We start from the raw sequence: 16,364 nt of genomic DNA, 5'->3' as shown, positions 1-16,364 counted from the left end.
GATGCTGCCCAGAGTCATCTCAGCAATGCAGCATGGCTCACCTAGTCAAAGAGCTTGCCTTGCAAACACGTGATCCTTGGTTTAGGACTGCTGCAAGCCTGGTAGGAGCTACTGCATGTGGCGCAGAGTGTAGCGCATTGGACTATTAGTCTGTGATTTGAGGCCATTTGAAGTTTGTGGATTTGAGTCAAAACAGATTGGTGACTTCTTGCCTTTTGTTTATCATTAAATTGCAAGCTTATGCCCTCGGGCAACAGAAAGTTGTGAAAAATCTCATAAGCTGACCAACCCGTGGACCTTTGTCCTCACCGCTGGATGTTTTGATCAACCTACTCACCCTCCTAGTGCTCTGCTTGGCGCTGTGACTTAGTTGGTCAAAGCGTCTGTCTCGTAAACAGGAGATACTGGGTTCAAATCCCAGCGGTGCCTTTAGCATCCCTTGTGTGCCTCAAGCATGTGCTTTTCTGAGATCGGACTGCAAACAGGGATAGGAAAGGCAGCAGGCGATTCCATTTCCAAACCACATTCTGATAATGCTAACGCTCTTTTGAACAGGTCAACAGTTGCTGATAGGCTCTGTGGCACAATAGATACCAAACTGGACTTCTAGACTGCCAGATTAGGCCATTCAAAAGTTAACTAATGGCACTTGGCCAACAAACCCAGAGGCTAGCTGGCCTCCCGAATCAGTTGTCAAAAAAAACATTTTTAGGCTGTGCAGAGCCTGGCCGTTAGCCTCTTATCTGGATGCTTTTATCCTCTAAGTGCCGCTCCCTGGGAGAGTGTGTGCAGGTTGGCGCCGTGGCTTAGTTGGTTTAAGCTTGTGTCGTAAATAGGACATACTGAATTCGGTCCCACTTTATATTAAGTGGCCTTAACTACTATGTACTTACATCAAAAAATGGATACATGTACTTATTGTGTTCATGTTGTATTGTTAATAGGTTTTGCTGCTATTGAGGTGGGAAACAGGTAAGGTTAGGGACAGATTTGGTGGTATGGGTAAGTATAAGGGTGTGTTAAGGCGTGAGGGATGGGTCAACCATGTAATTATACATGTAATTACAGAAATTAATTACAGATGTAATTACGTGCAGATATTTTTCAAATATAAGTACAATGTAAAAACATGCATGTACACAATAAGGGATTTGTACCAAATTAATAATTAAAATTTAAGTACATAGTAGTTAAGGCCACTTAATATAAAGTGGGTCCCTGAATTCAAATCCCAGCACTGTCTTTGCTGGTAATCAAACACCACCTTGGGTTGTGTTTTTTTGCTTTGCGCAATCAGGCGGTACAGAGCCAGGAAAAAAAACTCCACACATGTCTCTGTGGCGCAATGGATAGCGCATTGGACTTCTAGACTGCCAAATGAGGCCATTCAAAGGTTGTGGGTTCGTGTCCCACCAGAGTCGTTACTTTTGGCATTCTGTTAATGGCGCTTGGCCAACAAACACACATGCTTTTTGTCCACCCCTCCAGAGTTATAAAACTCTAAATCTCAATTTCTTACTAGATACATGCAAGTTGGTGCCGTGGCTTAGTTGGTTAAAGCGCCTGTCTAGTAAACAGGAGATCCTGGGTTCGAATCCCAGCGGTGCCTTTGCTGGTGATAAAGTAGCACCTTGGGCTGAGAGGTTTTGGTCTCCATAAAAGGGGGCGAGAGGAGTGCTAGAGCAGCATGCAATTTAATTTGCGAACCATCCCTCAGATGCTGCCCAGAGTCATCTCAGCAATGCAGCATGGCTCACCTAGTCAAAGAGCTTGCCTTGCAAACACGTGATCCTTGGTTTAGGACTGCTGCAAGCCTGGAAGGAGCTACTGCATGTGGCGCAGAGTGTAGCGCATTGGACTATTAGTCTGTGATTTGAGGCCATTTGAAGTTTGTGGATTTGAGTCAAAACAGATTGGTGACTTCTTGCCTTTTGTTTATCATTAAATTGCAAGCTTATGCCCTCGGGCAACAGAAAGTTGTGAAAAATCTCATAAGCTGACCAGCCCGTGGACCTTTGTCCTCACCGCTGGATGTTTTGATCAACCTACTCACCCTCCTAGTGCTCTGCTTGGCGCTGTGACTTAGTTGGTCAAAGCGTCTGTCTCGTAAACAGGAGATACTGGGTTCAAATCCCAGCGGTGCCTTTAGCATCCCTTGTGTGCCTCAAGCATGTGCTTTTCTGAGATCGGACTGCAAACAGGGATAGGAAAGGCAGAAGGCGATTCCATTTCCAAACCACATTCTGATAATGCTAACGCTCTTTTGAACAGGTCAACAGTTGCTGATAGGCTCTGTGGCACAATAGATAGCAAACTGGACTTCTAGACTGCCAGATTAGGCCATTCAAAAGTTAACTAATGGCACTTGGCCAACAAACCCAGAGGCTAGCTGGCCTCCCGAATCAGTTGTCAAAAAAACCATTTTAGCCTGTGCAGAGCCTGGCCGTTAGCCTCTTATCTGGATGCTTTTATCCTATAAGTGCCGCTCCCTGGGAGAGTGTGTGCAGGTTGGCGCCGTGGCTTAGTTGGTTTAAGCATGTGTCGTAAATAGGACATACTGAATTCGGTCCCACTTTATATTAAGTGGCCTTAACTACTATGTACTTACATCAAAAATGAATACATGTACTTATTGTGTTCATATTGTATTGTTAATTGGTTTTGCTGCTATTGAGGTGGGAAACAGGTAAGGTTAGGGACAGATTTGGTGGTATGGGTAAGTATAAGGGTGTGTTAAGGTGTGAGGGATGGGTCAACCATGTAATTATACATGTAATTACAGAAATTAATTACAGATGTAGTTACGTGCAGATATTTTTCAAATATAAGTACAATGTAAAAACATGCATGTACACAATAAGGGATTTGTACCAAATTAATAATTAAAATTTAAGTACATAGTAGTTAAGGCCACTTAATATAAAGTGGGTCCCTGAATTCAAATCCCAGCACTGTCTTTGCTGGTAATCAAACACCACCTTGGGTTGTGTTTTTTTGCTTTGCGCAATCAGGCGGTACAGAGCCAAGAAAAAAAACTCCACACATGTCTCTGTGGCGCAATGGATAGCGCATTGGACTTCTAGACTGCCAAATGAGGCCATTCAAAGGTTGTGGGTTCAAGTCCCACCAGAGTCGTTACTTTTGGCATTCTGTTAATGGCGCTTGGCCAACAAACACACATGCTCTCTGTCCACCCCTCCAGAGTTATAAAATTCTAAATCTCAATTTCTTACTAGATACATGCAAGTTGGTGCCGTGGCTTAGTTGGTTAAAGCGCCTGTCTAGTAAACAGGAGATCCTGGGTTCGAATCCCAGCGGTGCCTTTGCTGGTGATGAAGTAGCGCCTTGGGCTGAGAGGTTTTGGTCTCCGTAAAAGGGGGTGCAGAGGAGTGCTAGAGCAGCATGCAATTTAATTTGCGAACCACCCCTCAGATGCTGCCCAGAGTCATCTCAGCAATGCAGCATGGCTCAGCTGGTCAAAGAGCTTGCCTTGCAAACACGTGCTCCTTGATTTAGGACTGCTGCAAGCCTGGAAGGAGCTACTGCATGTGGCGCAGAGTGTAGCGCATTGGACTATTAGTCTGCCATTTGAAGTTTGTGGGTTTGAGTCAAAACAGATTGGTGACTTCTGGCCTTTTGTTTATCATTAAATTGCAAGCTTATGCCCTCAGGCAACAGAAAGTTGTGAAAATCTAATAAGCTGACCAGCCCGTGGACCTTTGTCCTCACCGCTGGATGTTTTGATCAACTTTCTCACCCTCCTAGTGCTCTTCTTGGCGCTGTGGCTTAGTTGGTTAAAGCGTCTGTCTCGTAAACAGGAGATCTTGGGTTCAAATCCCAGCGGTGCCTTTAGCATCCCTTGTGTGCCTCAAGCATGTGCTTTTCTGAAATCGGACTGCAAAAAGGGATAGCAAAGGCAGCAGGCGATTCCATTTCCAAACCACATCCTGATAATGCTAACGCTCTTTTGAACAGGTCAACAGTTGCTGATAGGCTCTGTGGCACAATAGATAGCAAACTGGACTTCTAGACTGCCAGATGAGGCCATTCAAATGTTAACTAATGGCACTTGGCCAACAAACCCAGAGGCTAGCTGGCCTCCCGAATCAGTTGTCAAAAAAAACATTTTAGGCTGTTTAGAGCCTGGCCGTTAGCCTCTTATCTGGATGCTTTTATCCTCTAAGTGCCGCTCCCTGGGAGAGTGTGTGCAGGTTGGCGCCGTGGCTTAGTTGGTTTAAGCATGTGTCGTAAATAGGACATACTGAATTCGGTACCACTTTATATTAAGTGGCCTTAACTACTATGTACTTACATCAAAAATGAATACATGTACTTATTGTGTTCATATTGTATTGTTAATTGGTTTTGCTGCTATTGAGGTGGGAAACAGATAAGGTTAGGGACAGATTTGGTGGTATGGGTAAGTATAAGGGTGTGTTAAGGTGTGAGGGATGGGTCAACCATGTAATTATACATGTAATTACAGAAATTAATTACAGATGTAATTACGTGCAGATATTTTTCAAATATAAGTACAATGTAAAAAAATGCATGTACACAATAAGGGATTTGTACCAAATTAATAATTAAAATTTAAGTACATAGTAGTTAAGGCCACTTAATATAAAGTGGGTCCCTGAATTCAAATCCCAGCACTGTCTTTGCTGGTAAACAAACACCACCTTGGGTTGTGTTTTTTTGCTTTGCGCAATCAGGCGGTACAGAGCCAGGAAAAAAAAGCTCCACACATGTCTCTGTGGCGCAATGGATAGCGCATTGGATTTCTAGACTGCCAAATGAGGCCATTAAAAGGTTGTGGGTTCGAGTCCCACCAGAGTCGTTGCTTTTGGCATTCTGTTAATGGCGCTTGGCCAACAAACACACATGCTCTCTGTCCTCCCCTCCAGAGTTATAAAACTCTAAATCTCAATTTCTTACTAGATACATGCAAGTTGGTGCCGTGGCTTAGTTGGTTAAAGTGCCTGCCTAGTAAACAGGAGATCCTTGGTTCGAATCCCAGCGGTGCCTTTGCTGGTGATGAAGTAGCGCCTTGGGCTGAGAAGTTTTGGTCTCCGTAAAAGGGGGTGCAGAGGAGTGCTAGAGCAGCATGCAATTTAATTTGCGAACCACCCCTCAGATGCTGCCCAGAGTCATCTCAGCAATGTAGCATGGCTCACCTGGTCAAAGAGCTTGCCTTGCAAACACGTGATCCTTGGTTTAGGACTGCTGCAAGCCTGGAAGGAGCTACTGCATGTGGCGCAGAGTGTAGCGCATTGGACTATTAGTCTGCGATTTGAGACCATTTGAAGTTTGTGGGTTTGAGTCAAAACAGATTGGTGACTTCTGGCCTTTTGTTTATCATTAAATTGCAAGCTTATGCCCTCGGGCAACAGAAAGTTGTGAAAAATCTCATAAGCTGACCAGCCCGTGGACCTTTGTCCTCACCGCTGGATGTTTTGATCAACCTACTCACCCTCCTAGTGCTCTGCTTGGCGCTGTGGCTTAGTTGGTCAAAGCGTCTGTCTCGTAAACAGGAAATCCTGGGTTCAAATCCCAGCGGTGCCTTTAGCATCCCTTGTGTGCCTCAAGCATGTGCTTTTCTGAGATCGGACTGCAAACAGGGATAGGAAAGGCAGCAGGCGATTCCATTTCCAAACCACATCCTGATAATGCTAACGCTCTTTTGAACAGGTCAACAGTTGCTGATAGGCTCTGTGGCACAATAGATAGCAAACTGGACTTCTAGACTGCCAGATTAGGCCATTCAAAAGTTAACTAATGGCACTTGGCCAACAAACCCAGAGGCTAGCTGGCCTCCCGAATCAGTTGTCAAAAAAACCATTTTAGCCTGTGCAGAGCCTGGCCGTTAGCCTCTTATCTGGATGCTTTTATCCTCTAAGTGCCGCTCCCTGGGAGAGTGTGTGCAGGTTGGCGCCGTGGCTTAGTTGGTTTAAGCATGTGTCGTAAATAGGACATACTGAATTCGGTCCCACTTTATATTAAGTGGCCTTAACTACTATGTACTTACATCAAAAATGAATATATGTACTTATTGTGTTCATATTGTATTGTTAATTGGTTTTGCTGCTATTGAGGTGGGAAACAGGTAAGGTTAGGGACAGATTTGGTGGTATGGGTAAGTATAAGGGTGTGTTAAGGTGTGAGGGATGGGTCAACCATGTAATTATACATGTAATTACAGAAATTAATTACAGATGTAGTTACATGCAGATATTTTTCAAATATAAGTACAATGTAAAAACATGCATGTACACAATAAGGGATTTGTACCAAATTAATAATTAAAATTTAAGTACATAGTAGTTAAGGCCACTTAATATAAAGTGGGTCCCTGAATTCAAATCCCAGCACTGTCTTTGCTGGTAATCAAACACCACCTTGGGTTGTGTGTTTTTGCTTTGCGCAATCAGGTTGTACAGAGTCAGGAAAAAAAAGCTCCACACATGTCTCTGTGGCGCAATGGATAGCGCATTGGACCTCTAGACTGCCAAATGAGGCCATTCAAAGATTGTGGGTTCGAGTCCCACCAGAGTCGTTACTTTTGGCATTCTGTTAATGGCGCTTGGCCAACAAACACACATGCTCTCTGGCCACCCCTCCAGAGTTATAAAACTCTAAATCTCACTTTCTTACTAGATACATGCAAGTTGGTGCCGTGGCTTACTTGGTTACAGCGCCTGTCTAGTAAACAGGAGATCCTGGGTTCGAATCCCAGCGGTGCCTTTGCTGGTGATGAAGTAGCGCCTTGGGCTGAGAAGTTTTGGTCTCCGTAAAAGGGGGTGCAGAGGAGTGCTAGAGCAGCATGCAATTTAATTTGCGAACCACCCCTCAGATGCTGCCCAGAGTCATCTCAGCAATGTAGCATGGCTCACCTGGTCAAAGAGCTTGCCTTGCAAACACGTGATCCTTGGTTTAGGACTGCTGCAAGCCTGGAAGGAGCTACTGCATGTGGCGCAGAGTGTAGTGCATTGGACTATTAGTCTGCGATTTGAGACCATTTGAAGTTTGTGGGTTTGAGTCAAAACAGATTGGTGACTTCTGGCCTTTTGTTTATCATTAAATTGCAAGCTTATGCCCTCGGGCAACAGAAAGTTGTGAAAAATCTCATAAGCTGACCAGCCCGTGGACCTTTGTCCTCACCGCTGGATGTTTTGATCAACCTACTCACCCTCCTAGTGCTCTGCTTGGCGCTGTGGCTTAGTTGGTCAAAGCGTCTGTCTCGTAAACAGGAAATCCTGGGTTCAAATCCCAGCGGTGCCTTTAGCATCCCTTGTGTGCCTCAAGCATGTGCTTTTCTGAGATCGGACTGCAAACAGGGATAGGAAAGGCAGCAGGCGATTCCATTTCCAAACCACATCCTGATAATGCTAACGCTCTTTTGAACAGGTCAACAGTTGCTGATAGGCTCTGTGGCACAATAGATAGCAAACTGGACTTCTAGACTGCCAGATTAGGCCATTCAAAAGTTAACTAATGGCACTTGGCCAACAAACCCAGAGGCTAGCTGGCCTCCCGAATCAGTTGTCAAAAAAACCATTTTAGCCTGTGCAGAGCCTGGCCGTTAGCCTCTTATCTGGATGCTTTTATCCTCTAAGTGCCGCTCCCTGGGAGAGTGTGTGCAGGTTGGCGCCGTGGCTTAGTTGGTTTAAGCATGTGTCATAAATAGGACATACTGAATTCGGTCCCACTTTATATTAAGTGGCCTTAACTACTATGTACTTACATCAAAAATGAATACATGTACTTATTGTGTTCATATTGTATTGTTAATTGGTTTTGCTGCTATTGAGGTGGGAAACAGGTAAGGTTAGGGACAGATTTGGTGGTATGGGTAAGTATAAGGGTGTGTTAAGGTGTGAGGGATGGGTCAACCATGTAATTATACATGTAATTACAGAAATTAATTACAGATGTAGTTACGTGCAGATATTTTTCAAATATAAGTACAATGTAAAAACATGCATGTACACAATAAGGGATTTGTACCAAATTAATAATTAAAATTTAAGTACATAGTAGTTAAGGCCACTTAATATAAAGTGGGTCCCTGAATTCAAATCCCAGCACTGTCTTTGCTGGTAATCAAACACCACCTTGGGTTGTGTGTTTTTGCTTTGCGCAATCAGGTTGTACAGAGTCAGGAAAAAAAAGCTCCACACATGTCTCTGTGGCGCAATGGATAGCGCATTGGACTTCTAGACTGCCAAATGAGGCCATTCAAAGGTTGTGGGTTCGAGTCCCACCAGAGTCGTTACTTTTGGCATTCTGTTAATGGCGCTTGGCCAACAAACACACATGCTCTCTGGCCACCCCTCCAGAGTTATAAAACTCTAAATCTCACTTTCTTACTAGATACATGCAAGTTGGTGCCTTGGCTTACTTGGTTAAAGCGCCTGTCTAGTAAACAGGAGATCCTGGGTTCGAATCCCAGCGGTGCCTTTGCTGGTGATGAAGTAGCGCCTTGGGCTGAGAAGTTTTGGTCTCCGTAAAAGGGGGTGCAGAGAAGTGCTAGAGCAGCATGCAATTTAATTTGCGAACCACCCCTCAGATGCTGCCCAGAGTCATCTCAGCAATGTAGCATGGCTCACCTGGTCAAAGAGCTTGCCTTGCAAACACGTGATCCTTGGTTTAGGACTGCTGCAAGCCTGGAAGGAGCTACTGCATGTGGCGCAGAGTGTAGCGCATTGGACTATTAGTCTGCGATTTGAGACCATTTGAAGTTTGTGGGTTTGAGTCAAAACAGATTGGTGACTTCTGGCCTTTTGTTTATCATTAAATTGCAAGCTTATGCCCTCGGGCAACAGAAAGTTGTGAAAAATCTCATAAGCTGACCAGCCCGTGGACCTTTGTCCTCACCGCTGGATGTTTTGATCAACCTACTCACCCTCCTAGTGCTCTGCTTGGCGCTGTGGCTTAGTTGGTCAAAGCGTCTGTCTCGTAAACAGGAGATCCTGGGTTCAAATCCCAGCGGTGCCTTTAGCATCCCTTGTGTGCCTCAAGCATGTGCTTTTCTGAGATCGGACTGCAAACAGGGATAGGAAAGGCAGCAGGCGATTCCATTTCCAAACCACATCCTGATAATGCTAACGCTCTTTTGAACAGGTCAACAGTTGCTGATAGGCTCTGTGGCACAATAGATAGCAAACTGGACTTCTAGACTGCCAGATTAGGCCATTCAAAAGTTAACTAATGGCACTTGGCCAACAAACCCAGAGGCTAGCTGGCCTCCCGAATCAGTTGTCAAAAAAACCATTTTAGCCTGTGCAGAGCCTGGCCGTTAGCCTCTTATCTGGATGCTTTTATCCTCTAAGTGCCGCTCCCTGGGAGAGTGTGTGCAGGTTGGCGCCGTGGCTTAGTTGGTTTAAGCATGTGTCGTAAATAGGACATACTGAATTCGGTCCCACTTTATATTAAGTGGCCTTAACTACTATGTACTTACATCAAAAATGAATACATGTACTTATTGTGTTCATATTGTATTGTTAATTGGTTTTGCTGCTATTGAGGTGGGAAACAGGTAAGGTTAGGGACAGATTTGGTGGTATGGGTAAGTATAAGGGTGTGTTAAGGTGTGAGGGATGGGTCACCATGACATGTAATTACAGAAATTAATTACAGATGTAGTTACGTGCAGATATTTTTCAAATATAAGTACAATGTAAAAACATGCATGTACACAATAAGGGATTTGTACCAAATTAATAATTAAAATTTAAGTTCATAGTAGTTAAGGCCACTTAATATAAAGTGGGTCCCTGAATTCAAATCCCAGCACTGTCTTTGCTGGTAATCAAACACCACCTTGGGTTGTGTGTTTTTGCTTTGCGCAATCAGGTTGTACAGAGTCAGGAAAAAAAAGCTCCACACATGTCTCTGTGGCGCAATGGATAGCGCATTGGACTTCTAGACTGCCAAATGAGGCCATTCAAAGGTTGTGGGTTCGAGTCCCACCAGAGTCGTTACTTTTGGCATTCTGTTAATGGCGCTTGGCCAACAAACACACATGCTCTCTGGCCACCCCTCCAGAGTTATAAAACTCTAAATCTCACTTTCTTACTAGATACATGCAAGTTGGTGCCGTGGCTTAGTTGGTTAAAGCGCCTGTCTAGTAAACAGGAGATCCTGGGTTCGAATCCCAGCGGTGCCTTTGCTGGTGATGAAGTAGTGCCTTGGGCTGAGTGGTTTTGATCTCTGTAAAAGGGGGTGCAGAGGAGTGCTAGAGCAGCATGCAATTTAATTTGCGAACCACCCCTCAGATGCTGCCCAGAGTCATGTCAGCAATGCAGCATGGCTCACCTGGTCAAAGAGCTTGCCTTGCAAACACGTGATCCTTGGTTTAGGACTGCTGCAAGCCTGGAAGGAGCTACTGCATGTGGCGCAGAGTGTAGCGCATTGGACTATTAGTCTGCGATTTGAGGCCATATGAAGTTTGTGGGTTTGAGTCAAAACAGATTGGTGACTTCTGGCCTTTTGTTTATCATTAAATTGCAAGCTTATGCCCTCGGGCAACAGAAAGTTGTGAAAAATCTCATAAGCTGACCAGCCCGTGGACCTTTGTCCTCACCGCTGGATGTTTTGATCAACTTACTCACCCTCCTAGTGCTCTGCTTGGCGCTGTGGCTTAGTTGGTCAAAGCGTCTGTCTCGTAAACAGGAGATCCTGGGTTCAAATCCCAGCGGTGCCTTTAGCATCCCTTGTGTGCCTCAAGCATGTGCTTTTCTGAGATCGGACTGCAAACAGGGATAGGAAAGGCATCAGGCGATTCCATTTCCAAACCACATCCTGATAATGCTAACGCTCTTTTGAACAGGTCAACAGTTGCTGATAGGCTCTGTGGCACAATATATAGCAAACTGGACTTCTAGACTGCCAGATTAGGCCATTCAAAAGTGTACTAATGGCACTTGGCCAACAAACCCAGAGGCTAGCTGGCCTCCCGAATCAGTTGTCAAAAAAAACATTTTTAGGCTGTGCAGAGCCTGGCCGTTAGCCTCTTATCTGGATGCTTTTATCCTCTAAGTGCCGCTCGCTGGGAGAGTGTGTGCAGGTTGGCGCCGTGGCTTAGTTGGTTTAAGCATGTGTCGTAAATAGGACATACAGAATTCGGTCCCACTTTATATTAAGTGGCCTTAACTACTATGTACTTACATGAAAAATGAATACATGTACTTATTGTGTTCATATTGTATTGTTAATTGGTTTTGCTGCTATTGAGGTGGGAAACAGGTAAGGTTAGGGACAGATTTGGTGGTATGTGTAAGTATAAGGGTGTGTTAAGGTGTGAGGGATGGGTCAACCATGTAATTATACATGTAATTACAGAAATTAATTACAGATGTAATTACGTGCAGATATTTTTCAAATATAAGTACAATGTAAAAACATGCATGTACACAATAAGGGATTTGTACCAAATTAATAATTAAAATTTAAGTACATAGTAGTTGAGGCCACTTAATATAAAGTGGGTCCCTGAATTCAAATCCCAGCACTGTCTTTGCTGGTAATCAAACACCACCTTGGGTTGTGTTTTTTTGCTTTGCGCAATCAGGCGGTACAGAGTCAGGAAAAAAAAGCTCCGCACATGTCTCTGTGGCGCAATGGATAGCGCATTGGACTTCTAGACTGGCAAATGAGGCCATTCAAAGGTTGTGGGTTCGAGTCCCACCAGAGTCGTTACTTTTGGCATTCTGTTAATGGCGCTTGGCCAACAAACACACATGCTCTCTGGCCACCCCTCCAGAGTTATAAAACTCTAAATCTCACTTTCTTACTAGATACATGCAAGTTGGTGCCGTGGGTTAGTTGGTTATAGCGCCTGTCTAGTAAACAGGAGATCCTGGGTTCGAATCCCAGTTGTGCCTTTGCTGGTGATGAAGTAGCGCCTTGGGCTGAGAGTTTTTGGTCTCCGTAAAAGGGGGTGCAGAGGAGTGCTAGAGCAGCATGCAATTTAATTTGCGAACCACCCCTCAGATGCTGCCCAGAGTCATCTCAGCAATGCAGCATGGCTCAGCTGGTCAAAGAGCTTGCCTTGCAAACACGTGCTCCTTGGTTTAGGACTGCTGCAAGCCTGGAAGGAGCTACTGCATGTAGCGCATTGGACTATTAGTCTGCGATTTGAGGCCATTTGAAGTTTGTGGGTTTGAGTCAAAACAGATTGGTGACTTCTGGCCTTTTGTTTATCATTAAATTGCAAGCTTATGCCCTCGGGCAACAGAAAGTTGTGAAAAATCTAATAAGCTGACCAGCCCGTGGACCTTTGTCCTCACCGCTGGATGTTTTGATCAACTTACTCACCCTCCTAGTGCTCTTCTTGGCGCTGTGGCTTAGTTGGTTAAAGCGTCTGTCTCGTAAACAGGCGATCCTGGGTTCAAATCCCAGCGGTGCCTTTAGCATCCCTTGTGCGCCTCAAGCATGTGCTTTTCTGAAATCGGACTGCAAACAGGGATAGCAAAGGCAGCAGGCGATTCCATTTCCAAACCACATCCTGATAATGCTAACGCTCTTTTGAACAGGTCAACAGTTGATGATAGGCTCTGTGGCACAATAGATAGCAAACTGGACTTCTAGACTGCCAGATGAGGCCATTCAAAGGTTAACTAATGGCACTTGGCCAACAAACCCAGAGGCTAGCTGGCCTCTCGAATCAGTTGTCAAAAAAACCATTTTAGGCTGTGCAGAGCCTGGCCGTTAGCCTCTTATCTGGATGCTTTTATCCTCTAAGTGCCGCTCCCTGGGAGAGTGTGTGCAGGTTGGCGCCGTGGCTTAGTTGGTTTAAGCTTGTGTCGTAAATAGGACATACTGAATTCGGTCCCACTTTATATTAAGTGGCCTTAACTACTATGTACTTACATCAAAAAATGAATACATGTACTTATTGTGTTCATATTGTATTGTTAATAGGTTTTGCTGCTATTGAGGTGGGAAACAGGTAAGGTTAGGGACAGATTTGGTGGTATGGGTAAGTATAAGGGTGTGTTAAGGTGTGAGGGATGGGTCAACCATGTAATTATACATGTAATTACAGAAATTAATTACAGATGTAATTACGTGCAGATATTTTTCAAATATAAGTACAATGTAAAAACATGCATGTACACAATAAGGGATTTGTACCAAATTAATAATTAAAATTTAAGTACATAGTAGTTAAGGCCACTTAATATAAAGTGGGTCCCTGAATTCAAATCCCAGCACTGTCTTTGCTGGTAATCAAACACCACCTTGGGTTGTGTTTTTTTGCTTTGCGCAATCAGGCGGTACAGAGCCAGGAAAAAAAAGCTCCACACATGTCTCTGTGGCGCAATGGATAGCGCATTGGACTTCTAGACTGCCAAATGAGGCCATTAAAAGGTTGTGGGTTCGAGTCCCACCAGAGTCGTTACTTTTGGCATTCTGTTAATGGCGCTTGGCCAACAAACACACATGCTCTCTGTCCACCCCTCCAGAGTTATAAAACTCTAAATCTCAATTTCTTACTAGATACATGCAAGTTGGTGCCGTGGCTTAGTTGGTTAAAGCGCCTGTCTAGTAAACAGGAGATCCTTGGTTCCAATCCCAGCGGTGCCTTTGCTGGTGATGAAGTAGTGCCTTGGGCTGAGAAGTTTTGGTCTCCGTAAAAGGGGGTGCAGAGGAGTGCTAGAGCAGCATGCAATTTAATTTGCGAACCACCCCTCAGATGCTGCCCAGAGTCATCTCAGCAATGCAGCACGGCTCACCTGGTCAAAGAGCTTGCCTTGCAAACACGTGATCCTTGGTTTAGGACTGCTGCAAGCCTGGAAGGAGCTACTGCATGTGGCGCAGAGTGTAGCGCATTGGACTATTAGTCTGCGATTTGAGGCCATTTGAAGTTTGTGGGTTTGAGTCAAAACAGATTGGTGACTTCTGGCCTTTTGTTTATCATTAAATTGCAAGCTTATGCCCTCGGGCAACAGAAAGTTGTGAAAAATCTCATAAGCTGACCAGCCCGTGGACCTTTGTCCTCACCGCTGGATGTTTTGATCAACTTACTCACCCTCCTAGTGCTCTGCTTGGCGCTGTGGCTTAGTTGGTCAAAGCGTCTGTCTCGTAAACAGGAGATCCTGGGTTCAAATCCCAGCGGTGCCTTTAGCATCCCTTGTGTGCCTCAAGCATGTGCTTTTCTGAGATCGGACTGCAAACAGGGATAGGAAAGGCATCAGGCGATTCCATTTCCAAACCACATCCTGATAATGCTAACGCTCTTTTGAACAGGTCAACAGTTGCTGATAGGCTCTGTGGCACAATATATAGCAAACTGGACTTCTAGACTGCCAGATTAGGCCATTCAAAAGTTAACTAATGGCACTTGGCCAACAAACCCAGAGGCTAGCTGGCCTCCCGAATCAGTTGTCAAAAAAAACATTTTTAGGCTGTGCAGAGCCTGGCCGTTAGCCTCTTATCTGGATGCTTTTATCCTCTAAGTGCCGCTCGCTGGGAGAGTGTGTGCAGGTTGGCGCCGTGGCTTAGTTGGTTTAAGCATGTGTCGTAAATAGGACATACAGAATTCGGTCCCACTTTATATTAAGTGGCCTTAACTACTATGTACTTACATGAAAAATGAATACATGTACTTATTGTGTTCATATTGTATTGTTAATTGGTTTTGCTGCTATTGAGGTGGGAAACAGGTAAGGTTAGGGACAGATTTGGTGGTATGTGTAAGTATAAGGGTGTGTTAAGGTGTGAGGGATGGGTCACCATGTAATTATACATGTAATTACAGAAATTAATTACAGATGTAGTTACGTGCAGATATTTTTCAAATATAAGTACAATGTAAAAACATGCATGTACACAATAAGGGATTTGTACCAAATTAATAATTAAAATTTAAGTTCATAGTAGTTAAGGCCACTTAATATAAAGTGGGTCCCTGAATTCAAATCCCAGCACTGTCTTTGCTGGTAATCAAGCACCACCTTGGGTTGTGTGTTTTTGCTTTGCGCAATCAGGTTGTACAGAGTCAGGAAAAAAAAGCTCCACACATGTCTCTGTGGCGCAATGGATAGCGCATTGGACTTCTAGACTGCCAAATGAGGCCATTCAAAGGTTGTGGGTTCGAGTCCCACCAGAGTCGTTACTTTTGGCATTCTGTTAATGGCGCTTGGCCAACAAACACACATGCTCTCTGGCCACCCCTCCAGAGTTATAAAACTCTAAATCTCACTTTCTTACTAGATACATGCAAGTTGGTGCCGTGGCTTAGTTGGTTAAAGCGCCTGTCTAGTAAACAGGAGATCCTGGGTTCGAATCCCAGCGGTGCCTTTGCTGGTGATGAAGTAGTGCCTTGGGCTGAGTGGTTTTGATCTCCGTAAAAGGGGGTGCAGAGGAGTGCTAGAGCAGCATGCAATTTAATTTGCGAACCACCCCTCAGATGCTGCCCAGAGTCATGTCAGCAATGCAGCATGGCTCACCTGGTCAAATAGCTTGCCTTGCAAACACGTGATCCTTGGTTTAGGACTGCTGCAAGCCTGGAAGGAGCTACTGCATGTGGCGCAGAGTGTAGCGCATTGGACTATTAGTCTGCGATTTGAGGCCATATGAAGTTTGTGGGTTTGAGTCAAAACAGATTGGTGACTTCTGGCCTTTTGTTTATCATTAAATTGCAAGCTTATGCCCTCGGGCAACAGAAAGTTGTGAAAAATCTCATAAGCTGACCAGCCCGTGGACCTTTGTCCTCACCGCTGGATGTTTTGATCAACTTACTCACCCTCCTAGTGCTCTGCTTGGCGCTGTGGCTTAGTTGGTCAAAGCGTCTGTCTCGTAAACAGGAGATCCTGGGTTCAAATCCCAGCGGTGCCTTTAGCATCCCTTGTGTGCCTCAAGCATGTGCTTTTCTGAGATCGGACTGCAAACAGGGATAGGAAAGGCATCAGGCGATTCCATTTCCAAACCACATCCTGATAATGCTAACGCTCTTTTGAACAGGTCAACAGTTGCTGATAGGCTCTGTGGCACAATATATAGCAAACTGGACTTCTAGACTGCCAGATTAGGCCATTCAAAAGTGTACTAATGGCACTTGGCCAACAAACCCAGAGGCTAGCTGGCCTCCCGAATCAGTTGTCAAAAAAAACATTTTTAGGCTGTGCAGAGCCTGGCCGTTAGCCTCTTATCTGGATGCTTTTATCCTCTAAGTGCCGCTCGCTGGGAGAGTGTGTGCAGGTTGGCGCCGTGGCTTAGTTGGTTTAAGCATGTGTCGTAAATAGGACATACAGAATTCGGTCCCACTTTATATTAAGTGGCCTTAACTACTATGTACTTACATGAAAAATGAATACATGTACTTATTGTGTTCATATTGTATTGTTAATTGGTTTTGC

General features: G+C 44.6%; 26 non-coding genes across 26 annotated transcripts; all 26 read left to right on the top strand.

The window, feature by feature from the left end:
- Nucleotides 1–355: 355 nt before the first annotated feature.
- On the top strand, nt 356–429 carry trnat-cgu (transfer RNA threonine (anticodon CGU)). Its single transcript has one exon. It is a non-coding gene; the product is annotated as a tRNA-Thr (tRNA).
- A 902-nt stretch (nt 430–1,331) lies between these two features.
- trnar-ucu (transfer RNA arginine (anticodon UCU)) lies at nt 1,332–1,421 on the top strand. Its single transcript is given in 2 exon segments — nt 1,332–1,368; nt 1,386–1,421. It is a non-coding gene; the product is annotated as a tRNA-Arg (tRNA).
- Nucleotides 1,422–1,535: 114 nt separating this feature from the next.
- On the top strand, nt 1,536–1,609 carry trnat-agu (transfer RNA threonine (anticodon AGU)). Its single transcript has one exon. It is a non-coding gene; the product is annotated as a tRNA-Thr (tRNA).
- A 462-nt stretch (nt 1,610–2,071) lies between these two features.
- trnat-cgu (transfer RNA threonine (anticodon CGU)) lies at nt 2,072–2,145 on the top strand. Its single transcript has one exon. It is a non-coding gene; the product is annotated as a tRNA-Thr (tRNA).
- Nucleotides 2,146–3,045: 900 nt separating this feature from the next.
- trnar-ucu (transfer RNA arginine (anticodon UCU)) lies at nt 3,046–3,135 on the top strand. Its single transcript is given in 2 exon segments — nt 3,046–3,082; nt 3,100–3,135. It is a non-coding gene; the product is annotated as a tRNA-Arg (tRNA).
- Nucleotides 3,136–3,249: 114 nt separating this feature from the next.
- On the top strand, nt 3,250–3,323 carry trnat-agu (transfer RNA threonine (anticodon AGU)). Its single transcript has one exon. It is a non-coding gene; the product is annotated as a tRNA-Thr (tRNA).
- A 452-nt stretch (nt 3,324–3,775) lies between these two features.
- trnat-cgu (transfer RNA threonine (anticodon CGU)) lies at nt 3,776–3,849 on the top strand. The gene has a single exon. It is a non-coding gene; the product is annotated as a tRNA-Thr (tRNA).
- A 1,105-nt stretch (nt 3,850–4,954) lies between these two features.
- trnat-agu (transfer RNA threonine (anticodon AGU)) lies at nt 4,955–5,028 on the top strand. The gene has a single exon. It is a non-coding gene; the product is annotated as a tRNA-Thr (tRNA).
- Nucleotides 5,029–5,491: 463 nt separating this feature from the next.
- On the top strand, nt 5,492–5,565 carry trnat-cgu (transfer RNA threonine (anticodon CGU)). The gene has a single exon. It is a non-coding gene; the product is annotated as a tRNA-Thr (tRNA).
- A 1,105-nt stretch (nt 5,566–6,670) lies between these two features.
- trnat-agu (transfer RNA threonine (anticodon AGU)) lies at nt 6,671–6,744 on the top strand. Its single transcript has one exon. It is a non-coding gene; the product is annotated as a tRNA-Thr (tRNA).
- A 463-nt stretch (nt 6,745–7,207) lies between these two features.
- Nucleotides 7,208–7,281, top strand: trnat-cgu (transfer RNA threonine (anticodon CGU)). Its single transcript has one exon. It is a non-coding gene; the product is annotated as a tRNA-Thr (tRNA).
- Nucleotides 7,282–8,182: 901 nt separating this feature from the next.
- Nucleotides 8,183–8,272, top strand: trnar-ucu (transfer RNA arginine (anticodon UCU)). Its single transcript is given in 2 exon segments — nt 8,183–8,219; nt 8,237–8,272. It is a non-coding gene; the product is annotated as a tRNA-Arg (tRNA).
- A 114-nt stretch (nt 8,273–8,386) lies between these two features.
- trnat-agu (transfer RNA threonine (anticodon AGU)) lies at nt 8,387–8,460 on the top strand. Its single transcript has one exon. It is a non-coding gene; the product is annotated as a tRNA-Thr (tRNA).
- Nucleotides 8,461–8,923: 463 nt separating this feature from the next.
- Nucleotides 8,924–8,997, top strand: trnat-cgu (transfer RNA threonine (anticodon CGU)). The gene has a single exon. It is a non-coding gene; the product is annotated as a tRNA-Thr (tRNA).
- An 893-nt stretch (nt 8,998–9,890) lies between these two features.
- trnar-ucu (transfer RNA arginine (anticodon UCU)) lies at nt 9,891–9,980 on the top strand. The gene is given in 2 exon segments: nt 9,891–9,927; nt 9,945–9,980. It is a non-coding gene; the product is annotated as a tRNA-Arg (tRNA).
- A 114-nt stretch (nt 9,981–10,094) lies between these two features.
- On the top strand, nt 10,095–10,168 carry trnat-agu (transfer RNA threonine (anticodon AGU)). The gene has a single exon. It is a non-coding gene; the product is annotated as a tRNA-Thr (tRNA).
- Nucleotides 10,169–10,631: 463 nt separating this feature from the next.
- On the top strand, nt 10,632–10,705 carry trnat-cgu (transfer RNA threonine (anticodon CGU)). Its single transcript has one exon. It is a non-coding gene; the product is annotated as a tRNA-Thr (tRNA).
- Nucleotides 10,706–11,607: 902 nt separating this feature from the next.
- On the top strand, nt 11,608–11,697 carry trnar-ucu (transfer RNA arginine (anticodon UCU)). Its single transcript is given in 2 exon segments — nt 11,608–11,644; nt 11,662–11,697. It is a non-coding gene; the product is annotated as a tRNA-Arg (tRNA).
- A 114-nt stretch (nt 11,698–11,811) lies between these two features.
- On the top strand, nt 11,812–11,885 carry trnat-agu (transfer RNA threonine (anticodon AGU)). The gene has a single exon. It is a non-coding gene; the product is annotated as a tRNA-Thr (tRNA).
- Nucleotides 11,886–12,336: 451 nt separating this feature from the next.
- trnat-cgu (transfer RNA threonine (anticodon CGU)) lies at nt 12,337–12,410 on the top strand. Its single transcript has one exon. It is a non-coding gene; the product is annotated as a tRNA-Thr (tRNA).
- A 902-nt stretch (nt 12,411–13,312) lies between these two features.
- Nucleotides 13,313–13,402, top strand: trnar-ucu (transfer RNA arginine (anticodon UCU)). The gene is given in 2 exon segments: nt 13,313–13,349; nt 13,367–13,402. It is a non-coding gene; the product is annotated as a tRNA-Arg (tRNA).
- Nucleotides 13,403–13,516: 114 nt separating this feature from the next.
- On the top strand, nt 13,517–13,590 carry trnat-agu (transfer RNA threonine (anticodon AGU)). Its single transcript has one exon. It is a non-coding gene; the product is annotated as a tRNA-Thr (tRNA).
- A 463-nt stretch (nt 13,591–14,053) lies between these two features.
- Nucleotides 14,054–14,127, top strand: trnat-cgu (transfer RNA threonine (anticodon CGU)). The gene has a single exon. It is a non-coding gene; the product is annotated as a tRNA-Thr (tRNA).
- Nucleotides 14,128–15,028: 901 nt separating this feature from the next.
- Nucleotides 15,029–15,118, top strand: trnar-ucu (transfer RNA arginine (anticodon UCU)). Its single transcript is given in 2 exon segments — nt 15,029–15,065; nt 15,083–15,118. It is a non-coding gene; the product is annotated as a tRNA-Arg (tRNA).
- Nucleotides 15,119–15,232: 114 nt separating this feature from the next.
- Nucleotides 15,233–15,306, top strand: trnat-agu (transfer RNA threonine (anticodon AGU)). Its single transcript has one exon. It is a non-coding gene; the product is annotated as a tRNA-Thr (tRNA).
- Nucleotides 15,307–15,769: 463 nt separating this feature from the next.
- On the top strand, nt 15,770–15,843 carry trnat-cgu (transfer RNA threonine (anticodon CGU)). Its single transcript has one exon. It is a non-coding gene; the product is annotated as a tRNA-Thr (tRNA).
- Nucleotides 15,844–16,364: the final 521 nt, after the last annotated feature.

This window comes from Carassius carassius, chromosome 1 (assembly GCF_963082965.1).
Source record: "Carassius carassius chromosome 1, fCarCar2.1, whole genome shotgun sequence".
Taxonomy (NCBI): domain Eukaryota; kingdom Metazoa; phylum Chordata; class Actinopteri; order Cypriniformes; family Cyprinidae; genus Carassius; species Carassius carassius.
This window is presented reverse-complemented; position numbering and strand designations above follow the sequence as displayed.